Raw genomic sequence first — 9,099 nt, 5'->3', positions numbered from 1 at the left:
CAATCTCAGAAGCAGAAAGGAACAAGATTCTAAACCTTGATGTTTCAAAAATACTTGCAGAGAGATTAATAAATGACAAGGCCACTGCTCATGTAGGATGGAAGTAGTGCATTCCCAGGACTTAAAGATATTGTGTTTGCATGATGCCGAGTCAGTTATTTGCCCATTTTGGCATATTATCTGTGTTAAATTACGCCTTCTTTGTCCAAAGTCAGTATGAATTTTGTTATAGTGCGTTTATGTGCATATTATGGAAGTTAAGGTGATTCTGACAGGAGAAAGTGGTCAGAAATCTCATAATCTGTGACTTCAGCAATACTCTCTTTGCTTTTGCTACCTCTTCAAGGCATCTTTTCTCTGTCCTCAGATGTAAATCAAGGGATTCAACATGGGAATCACTACAGTGTAGAAGACCAAGACAAATCTGCCAAACCTGGAGGAACTGCCAAAGCTGGAACTGAAATAGACAAAGATACTTGAGGTATAGAAGATGGTCATTGCTGTCAAATGAAGCCCAAGTGTTGAAAGCCATGGGCCTTCCTTTAGCTAACGTGATCTTTGTAATGGAGATGACAATATAGCCATAGGATAGCATAACTAAGGCATTTATTATCCCAAAGATCATTGCTAATACAGCAGTCATGAGTTGTACAAAGAAAGTGTTAGTGCAGGACAGGACTACCAGTTGGATCACGTCACAGAAGAAGTGGTGGATGACATCAGCCCCACAAAAGTGAAGAAGACGCATGGCATACAATTGAGATATACAAGCAGAGAGTTCATCCATGTAGGACCCCAGCACAATCCAAGCACAGAGGGTCAGTGACGTGATGGATGAAAAGAGAAGTGGATTACAAATGGCAGCATAGCATATCAGTCATAAGCCATAGCTGGCAGGATACAAGACTCACTCAGTACCATGGTTGAAAAGACGAAGTCCTGAATAACACAACCCACAAAGGTGACAGTTTGCAGCTCTTGGAAGAAGTCGGAGAACATCTTGGGGCCTATGGAGGTCACATAGCAGACAATTATGAAGGACAGATTACTGAGGAAGAAGTGTATGGGTGTGTTGAGGTGGAAATCCATCGCTATTAAGCTGATAAGACACAGGTTCCGTGTCAGAGTTGTAATGTAGATCAACAGGAATACAACAAGGATCACTGCTATGATTCTGGGGAAACATGAGAATCCCAAGAGGATGAAACGGGTGCTATCTATAATATTTCCTCCCTAAATTATAGGCTTAGTGCTCCTAAAATCAGAAAAGAGACAAGATTCAGATGAAATTATACAATTCTCATACGTTCCATTTTTTCCCTCCATTCAGCCCTGGAGAAGCAGAAATACTTAACTGTCATGGTGGGACGACCCCAATTTTTCATCTCAGATGTCAAAAAATACCTGCTTGTTGCTTCTCAATTATTTCACGAGGTCTCATGAAAATTAAAAGAGATATTTAAATATTGGCTGACAACTATAGCAAAGGGAGGCTAGTACAAATCACGATTAGCCCCAAACATTGTCTCAAAATTAGGATATTTTGTGTCTTAGGAAACAGCAAAATACTATGGTTAAGGGTTCAGACTTTAGAGTTTTCATTGTGAATGGCATAATCAAGATTGCACAATAAGTCATTACTGACTTCAGTCACCCTCACTAGAACAACTAGATATAGATGTCATAGATAAGACATCACTGAAAATTCTAAACATGCGGATGAGGCTGAAACACCCCCATGGACCATATAAAATGAGAAAGACCACATTAGAACAGCAGAGGAGCAGCTACACTCTGACCCCATTGTGCCTCCCCCTGCTGGCATGGTGCCAAAAGAAGAGGACCCCTCTTGTCCTATGGTTTCTTCAACAAATAAACAACCTAGAAGAAATAGATAAACTACTAGAAACATACAACTTAGAGTAACTGAATCAGGAAGAAATAGAAAATCTGAACAGACTAATAACAAGTAAGAAGATTGAATCAGTGATCAAAGCCTCTCAACGAAGAAAACCACAGGACCAGATGGCTTCGTGGTGAATTCTACCAAAGATTTAAAGAACAATTAACATCAATCCTCCTCAAACTGTTCCAAAAACTTGAAGAGGTAGAAGCACTTCCAAACTCATTTTATAAAGCCAGCACCAATAGAAAAGCCAGATAAGGACACTACAAAAACCCAAAACTACAGTTCAATATCCCTGATGAATACAGATTTAAAAATTCTCAACAAAGTACTGACAAATAGAATTCAGCAGCACACGAAAAGGATTACACACAATGATCAAGTAGCGTTCATTCCCAGGATGCAAGGATGGTTCAGTATACACAAATTAACAAATGTGATATGTCACATTAACAGAATGTAATACACAAAAATCATACAATCCTCAATAGATGCAGAAAAAGTGTTTGACAAAATACAGCATCATTTCATGATAAAAATTCTCAAAAAACTAAGAATGAAAGGAACTAAACTCGACATAATAAAGCCCACATATGACAAGCTGATATCTAACATCATACTCAACGCTGAATGCTTGAAAGCATTTTTTAAAGATTAGGAAGAAGGCAAAGGTGACCACTCTCACTATTCTTATTCAACATAGTAACAGGTCCTAGCTAGTGCAATCAAGTCAAAGAAAAATAATAAAAAGCATCAGAATTGGAAAACAAAGTATTGAAATTGTGTCTATTTGCAGACGACATGATTTTATAGATGTAAAATCCTAAAAACTTCACCAAAAAACTGTTAGATCTAAGTAATGAATTTCATAAAGTTGTCAGATACAAAATAATCATTATAGGAAAATAAGCAAATTGTAGGAAAAACAAATAAAGAAAACAATCCCATTTACAACAGTATCAAAAAAACAATAAAATATTTAGAATAAATTTAACCAAGAAGGTGAAAGTTCTCTTCACTGAACAATATAAGGCATTGGCAAAAGAAATTTGAAAAGACACAAGTAAATGGAAAAGTATCCCATGTTCATGGATTGGAAGAATTGTTAAAATGTTCAAACTACCCAAAGCCACTGATAGATTCAATGCAATCTCTATCAGGATTGCAGTGGCATTTTTCACAGAAATAGAACAAACAATTCTAAAATTTGTATGGGGCCACAAAAGACTTTGTACAGACAAAGCACTCTCAAGAAAGAAAAGTAAAGCTGGCAAAGAGGTATTACATTTCCTGATTTCAAACTATATTACACAGCCTAGTAAACAAAACAATATGGTACTAGCCTAGAAACAGATACATAAACCAATGGAACAGAATCAAGAGCTCAGAAATAAAACCAAGCATATACAGTCAACTAACATTTGACAAGAAAGCCTAAAATACTCAATGAAAAAACGCAGTCTTTTCAATAAATGGTGTTGGGGATACTGGACAGTCACACGCAAAATAAGAAAAAAATGCCCTGATCTTACACCACTTACAAAAATAAACTCGAAATGAATGAAAGACTTAAATGTAAGACCTGTAAACAATAAAACTGCTAAATAAAACACAGGGAAAAACTTCTGGACATAGATTGGCAATCAATTTTTGGATATTACACCTAAAGCACAAGCAAAACTTGAAAATAAACAAGAGGGACTATATCAAACTAAAAAGCTTCTTCACAGAAAAAGAAATGATAAGAAAAATGAAAAGATAAGCAATAGAATGAGAGAAAATATTAGCAAATCACATATCTGATAAGGGGTTAACATCCAAAGTATATAAGGAAATCGTACAACTCAATAGCAAGAAAATAAATAATCCAATTCAAATTTTTCTGTATAACCTGAGTAGATATTTTCTCAAAGAAGACATCCAAAATGCCAACAGGTATGTGAAAATGTGCTCAACGTCACTAATCATCAGGGAATTGCAAATCAAAACCATGATAAGGTATCAACTTACACTTGTTGGAACGGCTATCATCAAAAAAGACAAGTAGTGACAACTGCTGGCAAGAATGTGGAAAAAAGGGAACCATATGCACTGTTGTGAGAATGTTCATTGGTACAGTCACTATGGAAAACAGTATGTAAATCCTCAAAAATGAAAAATAAACCTACCAAATGATTCTAGCAATTCCATCTCTGTGTATATACCCAATGGAAAGGAAATCACTGTCCACAAAGGATACCTGCACCCTCATGCTCATTGCAGTATTATTTATAATATCCAGCACATTGAAACAATCTGCGTGTCCATCAACAGATGAATGGATAAAGAAATCATATTATATACGTACAAATAATATAAATATGTACACATATAAATATGTAAAAATAACATAAAGAATATGTATAATAATGGAATATTATTCAAACATAAAAATAAGGAAATCCCGGCATTTGCAACAATCTAGGGCATTATGTTAAGTAAGATCAGTCAGACAGAGAAAGGCCAATACTGTGTGATCTCTCTGTATGTGGAATCTAAAAAAAACCAAACTCATAGAAACAAAGATCAGATTTGTGGTTCCCAGAGGCAGGGTGTGGAAACTGGGGAAACTCGGTGAAGGTGGTCAAAAGGAACAAATTTCCAGCATAAGATAAACAGTTTTTGGAATATAATGTACTAAACAATGGCTATAGTTAACAATGCTATATTGAATATTTGAATTTTGCTAATAGAGTAGATCTCAAAAGTTCTCATAACGAGGAAGAATACTGTAACCATGTGAGATGATGGATGTTAATTAATCTTATTGTGGTAATCATTTTACATGTTTATACATATATCAGATCATTATATTCTACACCTTAAACTTATACAAGGTTATGTATCAATTATATTTCAATAAAACTGGACAAAAAAGAGTTTTAGTTCCAATACCCTCTCACTCTATGAAGCCCCAGTGGTTTAAACACACTAGGTATGACTTACTCATGACAAAGTGAAGACAGATAAAGCCACTGAACTAGGAGGTAATGGGAGGTTTATATGAGGAAATTCTTTTCTATGCTCAGCACACAATCTGGTACACATTAATTGTTCAGTATATGTTGGCTATTATTATCATTGACTGCTTACAGATAACCATGAATGGTAGCTGTACCCATAAATGGGAATGCCCTCTGGGCAGGTGTTAATTCAGACCTAGTATCGAGGAAAGTCAAACCACCTGGAGCCATAAAGACACAAACCACAGAAATGATTTTCTGTTTAGTTTGCTTCAGTTCGTGTACACTTGGTTCATTGGTAACCAGCATGAAGCTACGATGAGACTTGATGTCAAGAAGGAGTCAAAATAACTATTTCACTTCCAAAATACATCGGTATATTTCATCTATTTTTGATACAGTTAGCATGTTAGAGCTCACTAACAGATTCATAACAGAGAACACCTATTGGCTATGTTCTATACCCAAACTGGCCATCCTTGAGATGGAAGAGTAAATCAATGATAATGGCCAAGAAAATTTTGAAAAGATTAATAATCAGAAAGGACTTGGACTTTCAGACATTAAAAAGTGTTATAAACATTGATAATTCACTATTCCTGTAAAAATAGACGTGTCAAAAGACCAAATAGTATTTAAGAAATAAATGTAAATACTGGTAAGAATTTCATATGTGATAAAGGTAGTATTTTAAATTGATAGAAACTCTGCCTGAAATGGTCTATGCGACCTGGCTCACTATAAGTAAAAGGCATTAGAGGAATAAATACATATGCATTTATATAATCTTGGAATGGGAAAGAAATTTCTGAAATATAACACCAAGCCAGGAACTATATGAGAAGAGTGTAATACAACGATTTAAGTTTGGTTATGGCTGAAAACTCCACTTATATAAAACGCTTCTGAAATACAATTGATAAACTGGGAAACATAGTCACAAAATATAAAAAAGCCAATGTGGCAATGCCTTTAATATAAAAAACATAAGTCAATAAGGGACGGGCACTCACATACACTATTGATGTTAGCACAAAGTAGTTTACCTTTCTGGAGGAAAAAAATTACTTTATATAATCAATCTCTCTCTCTCTCTCTCCTTTTCTTTCTCTGTCTCTCTCTCACTCTCTCTCTCTCTCTCACACACACATACACACTCACATGAACCAATTATAATTGCCATAAGTAATAAGTGGTATGATTTTGATTTTATTCTTTATACAAAAGTTATTAAGATATAGAAATCCTTAATAGCCCAGAGAGAGGGAAAGAGGGGGAGGGAAAGGGAGAAGGAAGACGGTGGAGAGAGAATGAAAGAGGGACAATGACAGAAAGAATAGACTTTCAGACTATCTTGACATTTACTTAGTGGCTGTGTAACCCTTAGAAAGTTATTAAACTCTCTGTGCTTCAGTTGAAGCGTCTATAGATGGGGCTAATATACCACGTCATATGGTTGCTGCAGGAATTGAATGACACAAAGGGCTTAAAACAGTAAGGACTCAATAAATGTTGGCAATTATCATCCCTCTCTGTGAAAGAAAAATAAGGCAGAATACTGAAGTATCAAGGAGCTCTTCATAAAATCATTTCCTAAATTAAATGGCCATTAAGCTTAGACTCAAGAATATTGTTAATAAATGATTGTATTTATTTCTATCTTGTATTTTTCCACTGTCTCCCATTCAGGTGGACTGTAAACTCGTGATGCCAATTTTTACCTTCTTCCACCACCAGTTCCTCATGAGCTGATGATACTCATTATATGTAAAACATAGACTAGTGGAGATGTTTTCTTATTTAATGATTAACATCTCACATACTAATATTTACATAACTCAACAAATATATGTTGAATATGTTAGTGAATGGTTCTTTCACCCAGTTTTGGAGGTGAAACTAATAATATCTTTTTTTGTTTCATTTCAATTATGGTTTTATGAATGTTGAAATCTTTCTCTTTACTCTTGGAATACAGTGCTGTCAATATAATTTATCAGACATTATATCCAAGATGAATTACATTCAATGAAAATATTTTGAAAATGCAAACTCTCATGCACAACATCCCTGAAACAACAACATAATTGATAGAATCAGTGAAAATACATCAAGCTTTTCATGAGTCAATTCCACTAAAATTCTTCATTTTCTTCTTACATTCAGGTAACAAGGCAGTCATAACTAAATGTATTCTATGTAACTCATCATTCCCATAAAAAAAGTAAGGAGTTGAGGATTGTTTTACTTATTTGTGAGAAAATTCATCCTAAAAATTTATTTTGTAAACATTTGATAAGCTACAGGAAAAGAAAAAAATATGAATATACTCACTCTCTCTGATTAACTTTTTGCGTGTGTTCACCATCTCCCAAGACAGTTTGTAAAAGAAAAGCTTACTGAAGTAAATTTTGGTTGGAGATATTACTGTGGGGATACAGCTAATCAATCACTTTCTAAATCTGACCTACTAAGGATACAAGTTTGTGCAGGGTACAAAATCAGGTTAAGAAAGCCGGGAATGTTGCTGAATGAAGAAGAACAATGTAGTAAAAGAAGGGTAAAAGGAACAGTTAGATCAACATTACCTGTGCTTGGAGTGGGGTATCTCTGACATCTGTGTCACCCACCTTAGTGTCTCCAGATCCCTATAGTCTTCAAAGATGACAATGGACAGGTCTTTAAAGTATTTCAAAAGACCAATAGAATTGTACATGAGTACTTTGACATATTGCTATGAAATGACCAGCTTGGCTGTTCTGAATCAAAGCTATGTACTGAAATGAAAATCAAATTAATTATTTATTATATAAAAGCAGAATACACAGGGAAAATTAATTAAAAATATTCATGGACTGGATAAAGTTGGGAAACATATGTAAGTATGCTTTATCTCAGCTAATACCCTTGAAATTCAGCAAATTGATACTTTTGATTTAGTGTTCAATTATTAACTTTTACAATGAGTTAGGCTTTATAGACATTGTCTCATTGGATTCTAGATGATCCTATCATCCCCAAGTTACAGATGAAAAACAGCAACTAACAGAACTCAAAATCATACTTAAGAAACTGAGAACTAGAACTCAACATCCACCTCTCACCACAGACATCTTGATGTAGAAGTCATTCTTTTCACTGAAGTCCAGAGAATTCGGGTAAGGAGAAAGAGAACTCCAGGAAGAGCCCTGAGTGGAGGGTATAGAAGAGAGACAGAGGGAAGAGTTGAAGAGTGAAAGAGACTGAGGACCATGAATCTTGCTTCACAAAGGTCCTACTAGAAATGTCACATGGCTACCGAAATAGCAAAGCCACTTTTTTTCTATAAATCTAGCCCTGTCATTTTGACACAGATCCCTTAGGAAGACAGGGTTCTTGCCACAGATTGAAATTGCTTACTTCTTATCCAAAGGAATTTTCCAGGTGGTCCCCATTGAACTCCAAGATGGGTGATTTAAGCCATGAAACTGGCTGTCCACTCACAGCCAGAGAGATGCCCACAACTGGGGATCCTCTTAAATATACAATATTTATATATTTAATATATAATTATATATTTAATATATAAATGCCATCGTTTGTAAGACACATCCTGACTTCACAGACACCAAAATGTCACAAAGGAGTCACGATAGAATGGATGAAACGTAGTGCGTGCATGCTGAGTTGTGGTGTAAAATGGGTGGGCTGCAGTTAATGTTCAAAACTTGGGTAAATTACATTCCAAAGTGAGGACCAAGAAGCAATTTTTCCAGACATCTAAAGACTGAGGGTTTAAAACACAGAGGGTCTCCCTAAAATAACTATTAAAATATTTGTATTACAGAAAATGTCACACAAATGCAAAAAGAGAATACTATGATAAACCCTCATGAATCCGTCACCCACCTTCAACAACTATCGGCGCACATGGTCAATTTGGTTTGACCCATATCCTGACCTACCCCTCCGCCAAGATTATTGTCAAGCAAATCCCAGACACGGTCATTTCATCTGTAAATACTGGGCACACAACACGTGCCCTCCGTTGTAATCACAGTAACCCACTTGGCCCAGCAATGAATAACACCTACAGCCTTCCTCACGGCAACAGCGAACACGGATTCAGCTCTGCTGGGAGCTGGAGAGGAGAAAGGGAGGTGCGGGAAAGCTGAAATTCTCATCCCCCAGAAGGAGATGCCAAGAGGCAAA

At 35.7% G+C, this 9,099-nt stretch overlaps 1 pseudogene; it reads right to left on the bottom strand.

Moving 5' to 3' along the window:
* Positions 1-309: 309 nt before the first annotated feature.
* LOC124229053 (olfactory receptor 5AN1-like) overlaps positions 310-9,099 on the bottom strand; it is a 9,951-nt pseudogene continuing 1,161 nt past the window's right edge.

The sequence above is a fragment of the Equus quagga genome, chromosome 17 (genome assembly GCF_021613505.1).
Source record: "Equus quagga isolate Etosha38 chromosome 17, UCLA_HA_Equagga_1.0, whole genome shotgun sequence".
Taxonomy (NCBI): Eukaryota; Metazoa; Chordata; class Mammalia; order Perissodactyla; family Equidae; genus Equus; species Equus quagga.
This window is presented reverse-complemented; position numbering and strand designations above follow the sequence as displayed.